Source organism: Rhineura floridana, chromosome 9 (assembly GCF_030035675.1).
Source record: "Rhineura floridana isolate rRhiFlo1 chromosome 9, rRhiFlo1.hap2, whole genome shotgun sequence".
NCBI lineage: Eukaryota > Metazoa > Chordata > Lepidosauria > Squamata > Rhineuridae > Rhineura > Rhineura floridana.
The window spans coordinates 49602203-49623273 of NC_084488.1; the positions used below are offsets into that span (position 1 = coordinate 49602203).

The window sequence follows — 21071 nt, forward strand, 5'->3', positions numbered from 1 at the left end:
TGCTTTACTAATCATGAGTGGGAGCAACAAACCACACATAGTTTACTCTGGCTTAGTGTTATGTCCTAACTGGAGATCAATTTATTTAACTCCAAACAAATTGCAGTGTAAAGCCAACATTTGTGTTTGGTTTACCAATCATGGGGTTTGTTTGGAGCAAAACAAAACACGATCTCTGGTTGGGATGTAGCACTAAGGCAGGGATTATCACTAAACCAAGGATTGTGGGAATGATCTCCGCATTCACAGTAAACCATTAACTATGGATTATCCTGATGTGTGAACTGGTTCATTATAAACTAGGCATAAAATCCTAAATTTGGAGTATATACAATCTATATTAAGTCATAACTTGTTCACTAAAAATAGTTTTTAAAATTTAAATAATGGAATTTAAAACTACCTCCCTATACTTGCTCTTCCCTCTTTGTCCCATGGGAATATCGGACTGCCACTATGAATTAATTTGTCATGACTTCCCGGAAGTGAGTGCTCAGCTGGTGACTGTCTCTGAGAGATCTCTGCCTCAGAGGAAGCTTTTTTCAGTTTAAAAGCGAGCCAAGAGGAAACTTTGACTGGCTTCAATGTTCTCCAAGGTATAGGAGAACCGATCAGATTTTCCACAGGACTTCGTTGAGCTGTCGGCTGCTAGAATTGATCAGGAAATCCCTGAGATAAGAAGGCATGCCGATCGGCTGAAGATGGAGTCAGGACTTCCAGCAAGCTGTACTGGAAAAAAGTGAAGCGTTTTTTCTTCTTCTTAAAAAAACGTCCTTAACCAGCGAGCCTACTTCTGTCTAAATCTTATCATTTGGCTTAAATTACTACAATAAAAGGGATTTGTTTACGAATCAGCAACTGAGAAATCTGGGTGAGTCATACTTTTTCTCTTTTAAATATAATTAAGGAAGAAAGAAAATGTAAACAACTTATATTTTTTTTTACGACAAAAAGCTGGCCTGAATTTGGAGTTTTAAAGTTTAAAAACAGATGAGAGGTATTTATTATTTGATGGAAATATATTTTGGACTATTTTTCTCCTTGGACTATTTCTTTTTGGACGAATCTGCTGTTCGTATATGTTACTAATCGTTTGGTGTTGTGAACCAGAATTGTTTTGCATTCCTGGACGTAGATAAGAACTGTGCTGTGCTGGCCGGACTATAATAACAGGCCTGGAATATTAACTCTTTTGTTGGTGGAGGAAAAAAAAAAAGAAATAGACTGCCTCTAGGTTTTGGAACAGTGGTTAATATCAGAAATTAAAGTCTTCTTTCGAGAATGACAACTAAAAAAGCAACTAAGGCCCAGGAGCGAAGAGGTTCAATTGATCCACAGGAAGGGGCTATACCCCCAGATATGTTTCAAAAAATAATGGAAGGGATTAGTGATATAAAACAGGAAATGAAAACTGAATTGACAGATATAAAAGACTATATTAAAACACAAGTGGATGTGATTAAAGGGACAATTGGGCAAATAAAGGAGGATGCAAAAAATACTAAAGAAAAGGTACAAATCTTGGAGAATAGAACAGATATATTAAATCTGGAATTAGAAAAAAACTTGGACTATATGGCTGTGACTGAAATGAGAAATAAAGAACATTGTTTGAGATTCCGTGCAGTCCCTGAGGAAACAGGTGAAGACATCAGAGATAAAATTGTTAATGCTTTAGTAAAATTTCTGGATTTGAATGAAGATCGGATGAAATTTGAAATAGACAAAGTTTATAGAATTAATTCCAGATATGCAACAATGAAAAAAATTCCAAGAGATGTGCTTGTTCACTTTATAAAGAAGATGACCAGAGATATGGTATTACAACAACACTTCAACAATACCTTTAAAATTGATGGTAAGGAAATACTGGTGATGAAAGAAATTCCTATTAGACTTTTACGTAAGAGAAAAGAATATGCTTTCTTTACAGAAAAACTTAAGCAGTGCAAAATTCAATTTAGATGGGATGTTCCAGAAGGAGTGATTTTTACATTCAGACAACAGAAATATAGATTGAATACTGTTCAAAAAGCAAGGGACTTCTTGAGAAAAGCTTCAAAAGACATGGAAGAAGATAAACTCAAAGATATGGATATAATTCCTGGGAAACAAAGTCAACAAGAACATGGAGAGGAGGGGAAGGAAGACGATGGATTAAAAGGAGCATCAGGCACATTTTAAAATACACGCTTAAAGATGGATTACAAATATCTAACTTGGAATATAAATGGAGCCAACACGGCCCAGAAGAGAAAGTGTTTCATTATTTGAAAAAATTAAAATTGGATATAATTTGTTTACAAGAAACTCATATTAAGAAGAAAGATTCCAAATATTTGATTTGTAAAAATTTGGGTGAAGAATTTATTTCGGCTGGACCAAAAAAAAAAAAAGGAGTTGTTCTTTACATTAACCCACAATTGCTTCCTAAATTGGTATTACTGGATGATAGTGGTAGATTTGTGGGGGTTGAAATTACTTTACAGGGTACAAACATTTTGATAGTGGGTATTTATGCCCCCAATGAAGATAAAACAAGGTTTTACACAGGACTTATGGAAAAATTGTCAGAGTTTTCATATGATCATTGGTGCGTCATGGGTGATTAGAATGGGGTAATCTCACCAAAAATTGATAGACTTTCTGCAAAAAATATTAAAGAGACGCAGGGTAAATTACCGAAGATTTGCTTTGAACTGATGGAACATTTAGAATTGGTGGATACCTGGAGATATATAAATGATGACGCAAAGGAATTTACTTACTTTTCAGAAAGACATAAAACATTCTCGAGGATTGATATGATTTGGATGTCTAAAATTCTAGCGAAGGATATTTTTAAAATGGATATATTACCAAAAACTTTTTCGGACCACAATCCTGTGATATTAACTTTAAAAAAAAAATCTTGGATTTAGATGGAGACTAAATGAATCTTTATTACAGAATGACAAAGTAGTACAAGAATGTAAGAAGAAATTAAAAGAGTTTTTTGAACATAATTTACATAAAGGAACAAATGAAAATATCGTTTGGGATACAAGTAAGGCATTTATGAGGGGATATTTTATTAAATGTAACTCTGAATTTTAAAAAAAGAAACAACAGAAAATGCAATTAATTTTGGAAGAAATAAAACAAAAAGAGGAAGAATTGAAAAAGAATCCAACTAAAGTTTCTATTGTAAATCAAATTAAAATGTTACAGAATCAAGTATCAATGCTGACAGAGAAATTGAAAGGAAACTAAATTTTGCTAAACAAAGGACTTTTGAATTTGCAAATAAACCAGGGAAATGGTTAGCATATAAATTAAGAAAAGAACGTCAAAAAAATATTATTTTAAAGATACAAGAAGGAGATGAGACGCTGACAGATAATGTAAAAATCAAAAAGATTTTTCATCAATATTATTCAACATTGTACAAGTGTCAGGAAATTCCATCTGAAAAAATAGAAGAGTATATATCTAAACAGAATTTGCCTAAAATTACAGACTTTCAGAGACAAGCTATTAATGGCCCTATCACGTCAAGAGAGATATCTGAAGCTATAAACAAAATTAAATTAGGAAAGGCGCCAGGACCAGATGGGTTACCTGCAATGTACTATAAATGTTTGGAGGAAGAACTCTTGATACCTTTACAGTCTACAATGAATTCTATTCTGCAAGAGGGAAAGATACCGGATAGTTGGAAAAATGCTAACATAACATTAATACCTAAAGAGGAGCAAGATTTAACTAAAACAAAAAATTATCGGCCAATATCTCTATTGAATAATGACTATAAAATTTTTACAATGATCTTGGCAGAAAGAATGAAAATAATATTGCAACAATTTATCCAGGAAGATCAATCAGGGTTTTTGCCTAAAAGCCAACTACGTGACAACGTCAGGAATGTCTTGAATGTGTTGGAATATTTAGAACAATGAAATGATAAACAAGCAGCTTTGATTTTTTTAGATGCTGAAAAAGCATTTGATAATTTGAATTGGAAATTTATGTTTCAGGTTTTGGAGCAAATGGATTTTGGAGACAATTTTATAAAATGGATTAGATCGATTTATACATCTCAGAAGGCTCAGATAATTGTTAACGGAGATTTAACGGATTCATGTGAAATACAAAAGGGTACAAGACAGGGATGTCCATTATCTCCCCTTTTATTTATTCTGGTCTTAGAAGTGCTGCTTAGAGATATAAGGCAAGATAAAAGGATTTCGGGATTAAAGATAAAAAAAGAAGAATATAAATTGAGAGCATTTGCTGATGATTTGATAATTGTACTAGAAACCCCTTTGGAAGGAATTAATGTATTGATGGACAAATTAAAAGAATTTGGACCATCAGCAGGATTTAAGATCAACAATCAAAAAACAAAGATGTTGGTGAAAAATTTAACTTTAAGGGAACAGAAAGAGTTAATGGACAAGACAGATTTTACAATAGAGAAAAAGTTGAAATATTTAGGTATCATTATGACAAATAAAAATTCAAAGTTGTTTCATAATAATTATGAAAAATTATGGACAGAGATTAAGAAAGATTTGCTAAAATGGGATAAACTACAATTGTCATTAATGGGTAGAATATCTGTGATAGAAATGAATGTATTACCGAGAATGATGTTTTTGTTTCAAACAATACCTGTAATATCCTCTGATTTACCTTTTAAACAATGGCAAAAAGATATCTCTAAATTTGTATGGCAAGGAAAAAAACCAAGAGTTAAATTTAAACTACTACAAGACGCCAAAGAAAGAGGAGGACTGGGATTACCAAATCTGAGACTTTATTTTGCTGCCTGCTGTCTAGTCTGGATAAAGGAATGGATCTTATTGAGGAATAAAAGACTATTGGATTTGGAGGGCCATAATTTGAAGTGGGGATGGCATGGATATCTATGGTATGACAAAGTAAAAGTAAATGTAGACTTTAATAAGCATTTTATAAGACGTCCTCTGTTGAAAATATGGAATAGATATAAACCAAGGTTTTATTCGAAAATACCATTATGTGTCTCAAGTCAAGAAGCGTTTTACAGAAGAGAAATGGCTGGAAAAGAGAAATGGTTAACTTATCAAGAACTATTAGAAAATGTACATGGAGAATATATAATGAAAGAGAGAGAACAACTGACAAAGGAAGGATATAGTTTTCAATGGTTTGCCTATTTACAATTGTTAGAAAGATATAAAATGGACAAGAAAATGTATGGGTTTGAAATAAGTAAATCTGATTTTGAAATAGGATTGTGCACAAATGATGAAAATATAATTGCGAAAATGTATAAACTCTTACTGAAAATGGATATGGAGGAAGAACAAGTAAAAGAGTGTATGGTAAAGTGGGCAAAATTTTTTGGTTATAACATACAAATGGATCAATGGGAAAATATGTGGAAAAAAGGCTTGAGATTTACACTATGCTATAATCTTAAAGAAAATTTCTATAAAATGATGTACCGTTGGTACATGACTCCAGAAAAGTTGTCAAAAATGTATAGTAATGTTTCTAATGTTTGTTGGAAATGTTAACAACAAGAAGGATCATTTTATCATATGTGGTGGCTGTGTAAAAAGGCAAAATCATTTTGGGCACAGATAGGTAGGAAGATGCAAAAAATTCTAAAGATAAATATTCAGTCAAAACCAGAATTTTTTTTATTGGGTTTTATGGATAAACAAATAGAAAAGAAATATGGAAGAATAATATTATATATGATTACGGCAGCAAGATTATTATATGCACAAAAGTGGAAAATGGAATCAACACCAACAACGGAAGAATGGCTATTGAAATTAATGGACTTAGTAGAAATGGATAAATTGACATGTCTACTTAGAGAAAAATCGACAGATACATTTCTTAAGGAATGGAAGCCTCTCTTACACTTTTTGTTGAAAGATCAAAATAAAATGATGATATTGGGATTTGACGATTAACTAAGACAGCCTATGGAGAAAAGTGATCCTGTATGTATACATTAAGGGACAGGTTTGATATATATTATATACTTATAGCTGATCTGCGACAAATCGGAAGTCAACTATTTTATTTTTATTTTTTTTATTTTGTTGTATTGTTATGTTTTTTGACTTTGTTTTGTTTGTCTTTTGAAAAATTTGAATAAAAAATATATATAAAAAAAGAATTAATTTGTCATTACATTTTCTTTCCAAGATGGCTCTTATATCTTGCTTTGTAGGTAGTCACAGGTGGCTCCTTTCCCCCTTTGTCTTAAGGATCCTTCCCCCCCCGGCAGGTAAACTTCAATTGATATTAAGAGAAGGAAAGATATGCTTAGTAACACTGTCAGAATGTATTGGCTTCATGTAGCAGAGATCTCACCTGCAGCATTACATAAATCTTTTAAAAAAGTATCTCACTACTGATGGCAAGTGAGCACTGTGCCATAACCACAGAAGGACATGAGTGCTCACCACAAATCAACATGTAGTATAACTAAATGTGATTAAAGGTACAGCTGTTATTTGCAGAAATCTACATGCTGTCAGGGTTGAATATAACACAACAGATCTACCTCTGAGCAGAACTAGCCCTCACTAAAGGTGCAGACAAGTGGATATTTTGACTAATCTGATAAAACAGCAGAACTGAATAGGTAGAAGACAATGCAACAACTAATCCCCAAATACACCTGGAAATTTGAATTTGTGCTGCCTTTTAAAAATTATATTTTATTTATTTATTTATTTTTATTATTTGATTTATATCCCACCCTTCCTCCCAACAGGAGCCCAGGGCGGCAAACAGAAATGCTAAAAACACTTTAAAACATCATAAAAACAGACCTTAAAATACATTAAAACAAAACATTAAAACATTTTTTTTAAAAAAGCTTTAAAAACATATTTAAAAACAGGGTTAAAATATTATTAAAAAACACATATTAACAAGCAATTAAGAAGCAGTATGCTGATGATACCCAGCTCTATTTCTCCATAACATTGGAATCGGGAGAGGCCGTGCAAGCCCTGGACCGCTGCCTGGACTTGGCGGTGGGTTGGATGAGGGCTAATAAACTGAGTCTGAATCCTAGCAAGACGGAGGTGCTGTGGGTTGGTGGTTCCCGAGTTCGGATAATTGGTCAGTTGCCTGCTTTGGATGGGGTTGTACTCCCTCTGAAAGAGCAGGTCCGTAGCCTGGGGTTGCTCCTGGATCCATCTTTATCGCTAGAGGCCCAGGTGACCTCCGTGGCTAGGAGTGCCTTTTACCAGCTTCGGCTGTTGAGACAGCTGCGGCCGTTTCTGGACCAGGATAGCCTGACCACTGTTGTCCATGCACTGGTAACCTCCAGGCTGGATTATTGTAATGCGCTCTAAGTGGGGCTGCCCTTGAGGTTGGTCCGGAAGCTGCAGCTGGTGCAAAATGCGGCGGTGAGACTGCTCACTGGGGCAGGGTATCGCCAACATGTCACCCGCTGCTGAAAGAATTGCACTGGCTGCCCATTTGCTACCGGGCCAAGTTCAAGGTTCTAGTTTTGGTGTACAAAGCCCTATATAGTTCGGGACCAGGATACCTGAAAGACCGTCTTACCCCTTATATACCCAGTCGATCACTGCACTCTGCAGGTGAGGGCCTTCTGCAGATACCATCTTATCAGGAGGTTCGTTCTGCACAATATAGGAAATGGACCTTTAGTGTGGCAGCATCTACCGTTTCCTCCCTTTGAATATTAGGCAGGCGTCATCTCTGCTATCTTTTTGGCGCCTTTTGAAGACTTTCCTCTTTCAACAAGCCTTTTAGGTTGAGACCTATCCCAGTCTGCGTCTGTGTTAGAATTGCTTAATATGTTTTTAATAATGTTTTTAACCATTTTAAAAAGTTTTTTTAATGTTTTTAACGCTGTTTTGTTTTAATGTATTTTAAGATCTGTTTTTATGATGTTTTAAAGTGTTTTTAGCACTTTGTTTGCTGCCCTGGGCTCCTACTGGGAGGAAGGGAGGGATACAAATTAAATAATAAATAAATAAATAAATTCTAACACAGACACAATTGATAGCTTTAATTAGGATATTAGATGTTTATATGCATGCATTTTTACTCACAAGCACAGATCATCATTGAATTTGTAAGAATTTGGGTTGGTCCACACATATTGCACTGCCACTGGACCTCTGGCCAAACTGATCTCTGCACTCTGCAGGTGAGGGCCTCCGGCCCATACCATCTTATCAGGAAGTCTGTTTTGCAAAATATAGGAATTATGGTTTTAGTGTTGTGACACTTACCCTTTGGAATTCCCTCCCCTCAATTATTAAGATAGGCACTGTCTCTATTGTCTTTTGGGTACCAAAGACCTTTCTCTTCCAACAAGGTTTTAAATAGAGATCTTTCCCAGTCTGCATCTGTACTGGATTTTTTTTTTAGATTTCTAAGTATGTTTTTAGATGTTGTAATTGTTTTATCGTTTGTGTATTTGCCACCCTGGTCTCCTTTGGGAGGAAGGGTGGGGTATACATTTTAAATAATAATAAGGGCAAAGGCTTCCCTGGAATCTGGACCCTGAAGAATCACAGTCAGATTCCATGGAAGCTTTTGTGCCTACAACTGTATAGACATTTGTGCTGTAAGTGCAGATGCCAGTGAAAGGGCTGGATTGAACACCCAATATCTGAGTGCAGGAATGTAGGAGCTAATAACAGCTCAAGGGGGCACGAGAAGGGTGGCTTGGCTAAGTCCTGCTGGTGATTGAGCCAACATATTAGAAGGGGACTTCCACCTCAGCTCATGCTGACTTAAACTACACTGACATGACTGGCTACACATGTGTTCCAGTCATGACAAAGAGGAAACATGTCTAGATACCCTAAATGACTGTGCCCTAGAACAGTTGGTCACAGAACATACCAGAGGAGCAGCAACCCTGGACTTGAGCGGTGCCCAGGATCTAGTGTGAGATGCAAGTGTTGTCAAACTGATTGGGAACAGTGACCATAGTGCTATTAAAATAAACATATATGTGAATGGCAAATTGCCAAGGAAATCCAACATGGTCACATTTGACTTCAAAATGAGGGGACTGGTAAAAAGAAAGGTGAAAGACAGAGTGAAGAGGATCAAATCATTCCAAAATGCTTGGGACTTGTTTAAAAACACAGTATTAGAAACTCAACTGGAGTGTATACCACAGATCAGGAAAGGTACCATCAAGGCCAAGAGAATACCAGTATGATTAATGAGCAGAGTCAAACATACTATTGGAGGCAAGAAGGCTTCCTTCAAAAAATGGAAGTCTTGTCCAAATAAGAATAAAAAAGAACACAAACTTTGGTAAAAGAAATGCAAGCATTGCTAAAAAAGAATCTGAGGAGCACACTGCTACAAACATAAAGACCAACAACAACAAAATCTCTTTAAATACTTCAAAGGAGGAAACTGTCTAGGGCAGCCTTTCCCAACCAGTGTGCCACCAGATGTTGTTGGACCACAACTCCCATCAGCCTCAGCCAGCATTGCCAATGGTCAGGAAAGATGGGAATTGTGGTCCAACAACATCTGGAGGTTGGGAAAGTCTGGTCTAGGGAGATCGTTGTACCAACACAAACATGAAACTGCTAGTCTTCTAACAAAAGTATGTAACTTGTCCCTCAGATCCATGTTCATACCTAAGGACTGGAAAAGGGCCAATGTAAAACCCAATTTTTAAAAAGGGAACCAGGGTTGCACGGTGGGAATTCCAGAAATTACAGGGTGGATTGCTTAATGTCTGTCCTGGGAAAACTGGTGGAAAGTATTGTTAAAGATAAAATAGCCAAGTCTATAGAAGAACAAGCCTTGCTGAAGCAGAACCAGCATGGGTAGAGTGTCAAGAAGCATATAGACAGAGGTGATCTGGTTAACATAGTTTACTCAGACTTTAAAAAAACTTTCAACAAGGTACTTCACCAAAGCCTTCTGAGTAAGCTTAGCAGTCATGGAATAAGAGAAGAGGTCCTCTTGAGGATCAGGAACTGGCTAGGAAACAGGAAGCCAAGAGCAGAAATAAATGGATAGTGTAAGGATGTATGACATACTGGGGATTTTTAATCTTTAATTCATCTCAGTGAACCAAAGTTTGGAAGCCTTTAATAGCAAAGAATCCTGGAAACAGCCCCTCTGTATACTCTGAGTAGCTACATGTCTTCAAAGCCTGAGGGGACAGACATTCTGACTCTCATGGAAATTGTGGACTATTGCTCCAGTGAGAAACAAATGTTCCGACAAACAAAAAAATAGCTTGCATAATAATCTTGACCTTTAGAAGGAGACAGGATAGCTGATTACCTGAAGCATCAGGAATTTACAGTTGGGAGATTGCAGTCATTATCTGGGAATTGTTGCTGGAAAGAAACAGATTCCTTGACCAGTAGTCTTAAATCCTTTTATTGTCTTTACCTGTCACGTCTGAATCTCCCTGGTCACATTTACATTGGGTTATTTTAGTAAGAAAAAGTATAAACACAGGAAGTTTGAAGGGATCATCAATTCCTCTTACTGGAGGGTTCCAATGGCGGCCTTACTTCACAACGCACCTCACCTATATCAGGACAAACATTGAACTTCAGAGCTAAAGACTTGGGTGAAATCTTTAAAATCTAGCACAGATTACACGAGGTCAGAGCTTTGGGTCATCGAGCTAGATGCGAAAGTATCTCTCTTAGCCTTAGACTCAGAGCAACTCTTCAGAAAGGTATACCCAACTCTTGAGCTCCTTTCTTTTCCTTTTCTCCTCTCTGTGGATGAACTTAACTCTGAAATGGGTGAAGGGTTTAGCTTCTTTATTTTTAGTCTATCTGGTACTGTAGAACAAATAAATGAATAATAGTTAGAATGCTGCTCGCTATTGATTGTAATTGTAAATTGCAATATTTTCCCTTGTTTCCTCTTTTAATAAAACCAATCTTTATTTTGCTTTCTGTGTGTTTTACTGGGTTAACCTTCCAGCAAAAGGTCTTGTTACCCTTGGAATAAGGGCACTTGAATTTCTAGTGAGCTACGCTCACGAGAAGGTTCAAAGGTCCATTCATAACAACAGTTCTCCCAATGAAGGGATATAGATCCCTAGGGTCCCCCAAGGATTGGTATTGGGGCCTGTGCTTTTTAACTTGTTGACAGAGTATTCAGTATGCTGGAAACAGCATGAGGAGAGAGTGTTCTTGCACTCAGGTCCTACTTGTGGGCTTTCCTTAGGGATCGGGTTGGCTACTGTGAGGACAGGATGCTGCACTAGATGGGCCACTGGTCTGATCCAGCAGGGTTTTCTTATGTTTTTAAGCTAGGGATGCTTCTTTGCAAATCCTGATATAAACTGTCCTAATATGTTTTTCTCAGACTAGGGCCAGATTGGATCTTAGTTACCCATTGGCTTTCACACTTCCAGAAAGCTCTGACACAACTGTCAGCACAAAAAAGTATCACAATAAATGTGCATGTTTGGAGAGAAAATACACTGAGAAATATGTATTTAAATGCAAAAATACATGAGGATTTTGGGTTGTATCCAACACTGCTGCTCCACTAGCACAGCAGATTTTTGCTTGTGGAATGGAAATTTCCCCTCCTCTTTCCTGTAGCATGGCCTAGTGCTCCCTCAAAATCAGCACCAGAGGATTGGAGAATCTTCCATAGCAAATATGAGGGTGCACAGGGACAGCAGAGGAAGGAGAAGTCCAGTGGTGCAAGTGGAAGTCCACACGAGCAGTCTTGGATTGAATCATTTGTTTTTAAATCACACATTAATGTAATTATGGATGAACACATGCAAAAGAGATGTAACCAGAAATAGATTGGTTTGTCCACCCTTATGTTCTACACTCAAAAGCAGAAAATGTTTAAACTGATCCCAGACCTATACTTCTATTCTTCTATTAGTAATAAACCTGTTTTCCCCATAACATGCATTTTTTCTACTAGTGAAATGTTAACTTCTTAGCACAGGAATCTGATCCTCTGAAAAAATAAATGTAATGTGCTTTGTGCTCATAAATGCTGTGTAATACTATTACAAAATACTCTTTAATTAGGGATAAGTTGAATGGGGACAGACACGTTACTGAGACATCTCCCAGGAAACTGATTTAGCTAATGATAGCAAATGGTAATAACAGTTGTTTAATCAGGACACCATTAGCATAAATTCAGTTTAATGGGGATACATTTAGACTGTGGTAAGTGGAGTTTAAGCAAGTGAGACATAGGTAGGATTTGAGAAACTTTTATCTTTTAATCTAGTAATCATTGAATGAATACTGAGAATTTCAATTATGGAGGAATTGGCAATTAAGCACAACTAGCAAAAGGGGGGCAGATGCCCCAAGAACAAAATTCCTCATGGAAGCCCTCTCCAGTATAGACTATTTTTAACCAATACTTTCACCACCTGAAAGGTGCTCTTAAGGCCCTTCATTCTCACTTCTTTGCATGGGATTTCCTCTAGGAGGTTCTCCCTTTACACAGAATTCCTGAACCCTCTTTCCTCCCTCTCTTTAACCTCTCAGTTTACTAGGATATTTCTACTATTTGTTGACCAGCAGTGGGAAAAAGAGAAGGCATCTAAAAAGAGGGAAAAAAACCCTAGGGATAATAGGTTTAAAGAAGAGGTAGAGTGAGGATACACCTTGGACCTCAGTCAGAGGGAAATGTTTTTTTTTTCATTCACCCAAATTGTGCATTGTAGATCTTTAAGTCAATATTTACTGAGACCTTTTGTGGGCACCATAGGAGGTACTAGTGGTCACATTGACACCTGCAGGCACCAGACTGGTGACCAATCACACATTGGTGACTACACTAGACTGTAGGCATTTCAATACACATCCCTTTGGCTTTTCCCTTTCTTTGTTTTTAATAGTTGGCTTTCCAACAACGTCTGTTCTGAGCTTAAGTTGTCTTTGTCATGAACAGACCTTTATCCATGGGAATATTTTTTCATTCACTGGGAGGCCTGTCTTGGGATCAAAAGGAAATGGCCAACAGGAGGAACCAATAGCCTGTCACCTCTGCAGCAAGGGTGCTACTTCCCCTGTTGATCCTTTCTCTGCTCAGTTTTCCCATAGCTTGTCTTCCCTGCCCTCTCTCAGGGCTCCTGCTCTTACTCTGTGGGGATGGGTGGAAGGTAAAAGTGCCACCTGAATCCCCATATTAATATTAGTTATTTCTCAGGCTGTGACTATAAGGTACTGCCATGCAGTAAATTTACCACCTCATTTTCATGTGATGTGGGCAGTTGTCTTAAGTCCTTTCAATGTGTAAATTTCCAAGGGTACCACAAAAAAAGAGAAGATATTTCAAAACCAGCTACTACATTGAACTTGGAGATTTTCATGTAAGAGCTGCTTTAGGCTTTGGTTTTTTTTTAAAAGCTACCTTTTTGAAAATTAAGTTGTAAGATCATTACTTAGAGATTTTTCTTTATTATGAATAGACACATAACTTGATCCTTAGCTGTAAAAAAACTGGCATGTTGGACAGCACTGAGGAAACAGCTCTTTCATAGAGGTAGTTAACCAGTAGGTCCTATTTCTGTGATAGGACTAAAGAATCATGCATGACCCACTGAAAAACGAATGACACCATAACCCAAATGGCTTGGAATCTAAGCACCTAAATGAGTGCCTCCCTCAATATCAACTATCTTGGGCCCTACAATTAGCAGAGGAGGCCCTGGTGCTGCCTGGCTTGCATTGACCTTTGACAGGGCCTTCTTGGTGGGGGTTCCCAATTAGTAGAATGCCCTTCATGGTGAGGTGCTTCTGCCTCCCTCATTATTAATGTTCAGGAGGTGTTTAAAAACATTCCTGTTTATCGAGGCATTTGATGGATGAAAGATATTGCTTCGAACAACCTTGACTTCATTAGCTGTGAGAGTATGTGATTGTTTTTAAATGTTTAAACTGTCTTGAATATGTTTAAAATATGTTATTTTATGTTTAATTGTATTGTTTTATCTTTTTGTACTTGTCATTCTAGGCTCCTTTGGGAGGAACAGTGGCATATAAATTATATAAATAATAATAATCAACAACCTGGGTCCTTGGCTTCTAATGGGAGGAAGGGAAGTATATAAATCTAATAAAAAAAATAAACAACAAACCTATGAAGTGCTTTGTGTGTACATGCTTACACACAGGTTACAAGCTGAAAGTAGGAGCCAAGAGCAGAGGTGGACAGGAGGAAAAAGGCTCAATGGGCAGCAGAGGAGATGAGGAAACAACTGGGAAGGGAACAACGAGGAGCCTATAAGTTCTTCTGTAGAAACTAGAATATCCGTTGGTTGAGAAGACACACTTCCCTCTTCATGAAAAGGTTCTCATATGCCATTTCTCCACAAACTGAGGAGCCACAGCTTAAGTAACAGTCACAAATGGGGATACACTGCAACATTTTGTTGTAGGGCCCCACTTGTTTTTAGGTATTAGCCCTATGAAAGTCTAGAAAAATGTTAATCTGCAAATCCAAAGATAACAAATCAAAAAAAGTTTGTTGTACAATGTTGGCTGGTGGCTCCCGTGTCAGTGGGGCAGTGAATCCACTCTTTTAGTCCAAACTTTCAAGGAGCTGTCTAAGGTACTGAAATGCATTCTTTCCTCCCCTTCTGTTAATAATTTACTACAGTTTCTGGGGGAAAGAAGAGATCTACTATACTGTTCATGGAAATTCTACCCAGTTGCTCCCTCTAGCATGAAAATCCCAAAAAGCTCTATAAGGTCTAGCTCCACCTATAAACCTTCACCCCAAATAGCACTTCTGTTTTGAAAGAACTCATCCAATCAGCTCAAAAGTAAGACTGTTAGCTGCTGGAACTTGGATATAATTTATCTGGGAAAGAGTTGAAATATGACATTACAAGAAACTCCACATATACAAATGTATACAAATCAGAACTCTACAGGGCCATATAACCTGCTAAGTACTCAAATAATTTTGAATTCTTAAGCATGCATTTGTCTTCACAGTGCTGGGTAACAGAACTTACAAAATAAATGGTGCTTGATACACAGACCAAAGATTAATCACTCTTGTTATGTCATTCTTTCTTTCTTTTTTCAGCTGCAAGCCTAGTGTGAGGTATTGATTTTTTAAAGTTCACATAAGATGTAATCATAAGCATGTAACTCAGAAGACTGGAATTAAGGCATTGATTTGGTGAAGTTCACAATAGATGTAATCATATGCATTGAAATCAGAAGGTTGAAATTAAAAGGTTATAAGTGGTTGAAAGCTGAAAGTTGAAAATATAGAACAGATGTATCATGCTAAAAGTGCATAACATGATGTGGCTGACGTTGAATGATGTTCCACCTAATCAGAGTAAGACAAAATTTCATGGATCTCTTCCACAAAGGCCTTCCCAAATAGAACAAAAAGGGTATGCATTATTATTAGCCCACAATGCCTTCTCATTTATTTTCTGTGCATTATTTAGACAAAGTTTCTTAAAAAGGATGCTTAAGAACCAAAACCCTTCAATTTAAAGAGAAGAATTAGGTACTTACATATTTACCCATGTGGCAAAAACCATGGAAATGGCAGGTTAGGGCACTCATTCTTAACTTCCATGCCATGCAAGCAATAAACACACAGTCTCAAAAAATATGCTCACTTCCATTTCCAACTTAGCATCCAAACACTCACACTTTCCCTTGGTCTTTCATAACTAATCCTCTTCCTCTGCAATTTAAGGGACACTGTATCAGTTCAGCTGAATGCTTTTACATTCTAAATTAATTACACCAGTTCCTTGGTCTTTTCAGACCCACAGTGCAGTCTTCACATGGATACATATTTAGGGATGCTTGAAGTATTCAGTCTTTTTGAATTCATATATGAAATAACCTGCTCTTTGCCTCTCAGCCTAATGTGTAGACTTAGTTAACTACTGAATTTATTTTGCACTTTTCAAAATGATGGAGGAGAAATTGGATTTAGTTTGCATTTAAAGGTGAACTTACCTAATTGACACGTTTCAAAACAAAATGCCAACCAAACACAGCCATCCTTTAAAATTTGCACTTCTCTAAGTTTTGCACTCCATTTCTCCGGCCCAACATATGTGCAAAAAAGCACATACTCAGGTAAAATGTTCATAAAAATGCATATTTTAGTGAAAATAATATACAAAAATGGGTATAAATTAAGAGAAATCGACACTAAAATGCTGATGCATTTTAATGAAGGCTTTTTAAAAATGCATACTGACGTTGACATGTGGACAACTGAACTTAAGACTGGAAAAATGGTAGTCAACCTTTATTGCTTAGCCATAGGCCATCGGAAAGCATACAAAATACAAAGTATCTAGTTTCCTCCACAAACATATTAAAATTACATAATAAAATATAAAACGAATATGGCGCAATCTAAAACTGTACTATTTGTCCTATAGCGTCTCTGAGCAATTGCATGTCTGCTCTTCTATGTGCTTCACGTGGAGCTTTTGCGCCGCGAGTGCAAACTGAGCAACTCTGTACATGATCGTGTCATCCTTATCTGATAAAAGAAGGGAAATAATATGTGGGTCCAAAAGCGCTCCCTGCCGTGGCAGAAGACCTCCCAAAAATTTGATCCGAGGATTGGAGTACAAAGGGCATTCCAATAGATAATGAGGCAGATCTTCAACCACTGCCGCTTCCCATATACACAGCCGCTGAGACCATGGAACCTGCTTGTATAGTCCGAGCAGCACTGCAGCATCGTTTGGAATCTTAGTGCTGTAAAGGCCTGCCGGAGATTTATCGCAAGGGGGTAGGCCAAATAACTCACTCTAAGGTGGTCCTGCTTGAATACTCCATACCACCTGGAGAATTTGGAGTTAATAATAGCCAGCCTATCTAGCCAAGAACAGTGCCTAAAAATAGCCTCACGCAGCCTTGCTCTATTAGAAAGCAATGGGGAGTCCTGGACTGGGATATGGTACAAATGATAAAAGCCAGATAATCTGGACGACCAACGTTTGTCCATAGAAGCCAATTCATAGGAAGATTTCAGAATTGGTTTGGCTGTGGCATTTTTAGCTGACTCCCAAAAATTAAGTAGAGAGCAGTGTGCTCGGGCTCTAACTGTAGGTAAACCAGACTCTGTGCGTAAAAGCGCCGCTGGGGTACCAGCCGGTAATCGGAGGAGTTTTTTCAGGAAGCTGTTTTGAATTGCTTCTAGGCTGGAAAGATGGTGATCCTCCCAGCCCCAGACTGGAGCTCCATACAGGATCTGAGCAAGGACTTTACCTTGATAGATTTTCAGAGCAGGGGGGAAAAATGAGAAACTCAGAGAAACCAAAATTGACAGATTCGCTAGTCATAATGCAGTTCTCGGCAATGTATATATGCATTTGATAGAAAAAAAACACAAATGTACAGTACAATCCTAAGCAACTTTTTCTAGGGGTAAGTCTCTCTAAGTCCAATGAAACGTACCTGTTAATAAGCAGGCTTAAGATTTCAGCCTTAAATAAGTATTTTAGGATAAAACACACATATAAATACATATTTGGAATTGCATTTTTCTTTTAATTTGCTGATGAACTTGGAGACGGAACAAAATTATGGGTAAGACCATATAAAAGTGACAATGTCCAGAAATCACTTCACCGTTTGTGGTGCATATTTGCTGTAGGGGAAGAAGCTCAATGTCCTGCTCACATTGGTTCACCAAGCCATGGTGAATGATTTATACCTTGAACTGCCACAAACAGGATCCAGTTACTTCACACTACCCAAAGCAACATGACTTTGCAAGAATCAAGGGGTCTATGACAAAAGCTGGGCCCTGTGAATGCCAGTATCTACACACGATATGCCAAAGTGGGTGTGTGAATAGGCCCAAGCTCATTCCAACAATGGAAGGAAACTGGCAAAATAAAATAGATTTCTTATGGAGGGTAAAATGATAACATTCACTTGTTGCCAACCACTAATCATTTGAAACAGCTTCCATAAATAATGCATGTCAAATATATGACTCATACAGACATGGAACCACTGAAGACCAGTGAGAAGGTTTGACAAACCATTTTGTTTCTCATGGCTGCCTTTCTAAAAATGTTAGGGTGATACCCAAATTTTTCAAAAAATGTCAAAAAACCAAACACTATTTTCTCAGCAATTATATGTTCAATGATGTAATAAATGTAGCCATCTCAAAGCTGTGAGGATGCTAGCCTGGCACTGGGCAGCGTTCCATTGTTGCCTTTGTTAATGCAGTAATGAGGCATTGTAACACTGCAGCCAACCTGGCATTAGCAGTTACAATACATTTACTGCAAGAGCACTGCTGTTTGTAATTAGCTCTTCATTACACAATCAGGCTGATTTAGAAAAACTCTCTTATGATTTGCTCATCAAATGAAGCAATATAATTACACCTCACTTGAAATCAACAAATTAGGCTGCTGTTTGCAATTGGCTGTATTACCTACTATTACCACTCTTGCAATTGCGAGCCAGTTGCAGCCTTTAGAGTTTAAATAAAAGTATCCTAATTAAAACACAGAATATACTATTAAAATTGCTAGATGAGTTTCAGAGTGGTCACAAGGTTTTACATTTAAAGAAGAAGCCAAGATTCATGCTTGAGACTTCCTGCATAATTTAGAATTTTAACCCCTCTGAACCTGAGTGATCTGTGTTAAAAAAAAAAAGATAAAAACAGGTTTGGGGGTGGGATAAACATGCTGCCCCCCCAACACAATGTACTACTTAATCAGGAAACTGTACTATTAGGGAAAAAAGATGTGTATAGATCTGTCAGTTGTTTTGTTTTTAAAATTACATTAAAAGATTACACTATTAGAAAAACATCCACGCTGGGAAAAAAATCATAATTCCATATAAATACTGAAAGATGTTTTACTATGGGGCTTGATTCCGGAGTTCCGGTGAATGGGACTCCACACAGGAGACCATTATGTTGGAGGAGGGTGTATGTGATCTTTTAGTAATACCTTCTTCTCCCTGAAGCCCCCATGCTCCTTGAAAATGTAATATCAAGCTATGCCTTAAGATCATGGTCTGATGGCTGCTTTACATGGTGGATTTAAACGCATAGAATCCAAGCCCTCTTCATTCATTCTCTCTCCCCCCCCCAAGCAATTATTATCACCTGAGTAGTAGAGTAAGGATGAACCTCTTGGCCTTACCCCCTCTGATGTGATCCTGTCTTCAGTTTCATCAACTTCCATATGTAGGCTCCTTGCATGATGTAGAAACCTGATTTTCTAGGGTTCTAAACCTTATGGAAGTAGAGGAGGATCCCACCTGCACAGGTTCCCTGCCCAACACATACAAAGTGATGAAGCTGGTGGAGGGGCCAGGGCTGTCAGACTTATTCCCACTCTCCCCCTCATCATGTGAGGCCTGAATGACTGAAGAGAGCTATAGCCTCTGCAATCAATCAATCTTTATTGATACGGTCATAGACCAAAAGACATTTATAAATAAAACTACATACATTTATAATAAAAGGTTACAAAGTTGCAGTCATGTTAAAACAGTAAAACAATAAAACAACAAGGAAAACAGTTACAGTTGGGTGGCGGAAGCTTCTGAAAGGATAGATGCCTTCCGAATTGATTGAGCCGCAAAAATAAATTTAGCAACTGACAAGATAGTATCCTTATTAGCTGCTGACAAAAGATGTAAAAGTAAACAGTTAAGCAGTTTGTAGGGGTATTTATTTATGATGGGGGTTATGAATTTGGAGCGAATATCGTCATATAGGGCGCACTCAAAGATGACATGAGAGAGAGTTTCTATGGCGCTGACACCACAAAGGCATAATCGGTTTGCATACGGGATACGTTTAAATCTCCCTTCAAGTAAGGCAGAGATAAGACAGTTAAATCTAGCCTTTGTAAAGGCTAGACGATATTTGGGGATCGTAAGAGTTTCCAGATAAGGGGCACTGAGCATAGGCACAAAGCTCAGACCAAAGTGAATAGGAGAGCAGGTCGAGGTGGCTGCAGTTATGGAGCGTTGGAAGTCCATATCGTTGATACGAGTCCGGATAGAATGTTTAACTGTCTCTGGAGCGAGGGACATCAGATGTTCAATTGAGAGGCCAATACTTGCAAGGTAATTTGTAAACGTACGGGCCCATTTCGAGGTAAAAGAGTCTTCCCAGAGTAAAGGGAGATAGCCAGTAGATTTTTCATAAGACATTTTAAACCAGAAATTTAGGGCGGCCAACCACGCTTGAGACTCAAGTGAGACTAGGCCAGATTCTAACCTAAGGACCGCCGCAGGAACGCACCTGGGAACGCCAAAAATTTGTCTGAGAAACAAGGAGAGAACTGCCTCCGCAGAAGAGTTGAAGGCGCCAATCCATAAAGGTACCCCGTAGAGAAGTTGAGAAATAGTTTTGGATCTAAAAACCTTTAGGGCTGCCGGAATGTATTGTCCTCCTTTAGTGAAGAAGAACCTTCGAATACCACTGGCTGAGTTGCGAGCAGTAGAAATAGCCCCTCGGATATGGGGATTCCAGGACAGAGAGGAATGAAAAAGTATACCAAGGTATTTGAAATGAGAAACCTGTTCTATTTTATGGGTATTAATTGTCCATGCGTGAGCAGGAGAGTGCTTGGCAAAAGCATCCGGAATTATTGATCAGAGTAAAGAAATTTGCTAGAAGAGGGGCCCACCAAGCTTGGTGCGCCTTCAACATTTCAGAAAGTATGTTATCAGGTCCAGGAGCTTTGCCGGATTTCAAGCTAGCAATCAAATCAATAATTTCTTTTTGGGTTACAGGTGGCCAAGTGGGAAGATTTGTTAAATTATCAATAAAGGAAACAGCATTTACAGTCTCGTTGTTTGCAGAAAAATATTTCTCCCAGAGGTATGGGGAAATGTGGCAAGGGGCCGGATTTAGTGGGCTCATAGAACCAGAAATCAGCTCCCAAAAACACTTCGAATTATTTGATCTGGAGGCTTGAATTAAGGCTTCCCAATCTTCATGCATCACCTGCCTTTTTTTTATGACTATCATATGCTTGTAGTATTTTTTGATAATAAAATACTCAGGGGGGAGGGTGGTTAAATTTTGGTGTCGATATTGAAGGTATAGCCGTC

General features: G+C 37.7%; 1 protein-coding gene across 12 annotated transcripts in view; it reads right to left on the reverse strand.

Annotated features, from left to right (window-relative positions):
- GALNTL6 (polypeptide N-acetylgalactosaminyltransferase like 6) overlaps positions 1 to 21071 on the reverse strand; it is an 839728-nt gene that overhangs the window by 342376 nt on the left and 476281 nt on the right. The window lies entirely within an intron of this gene.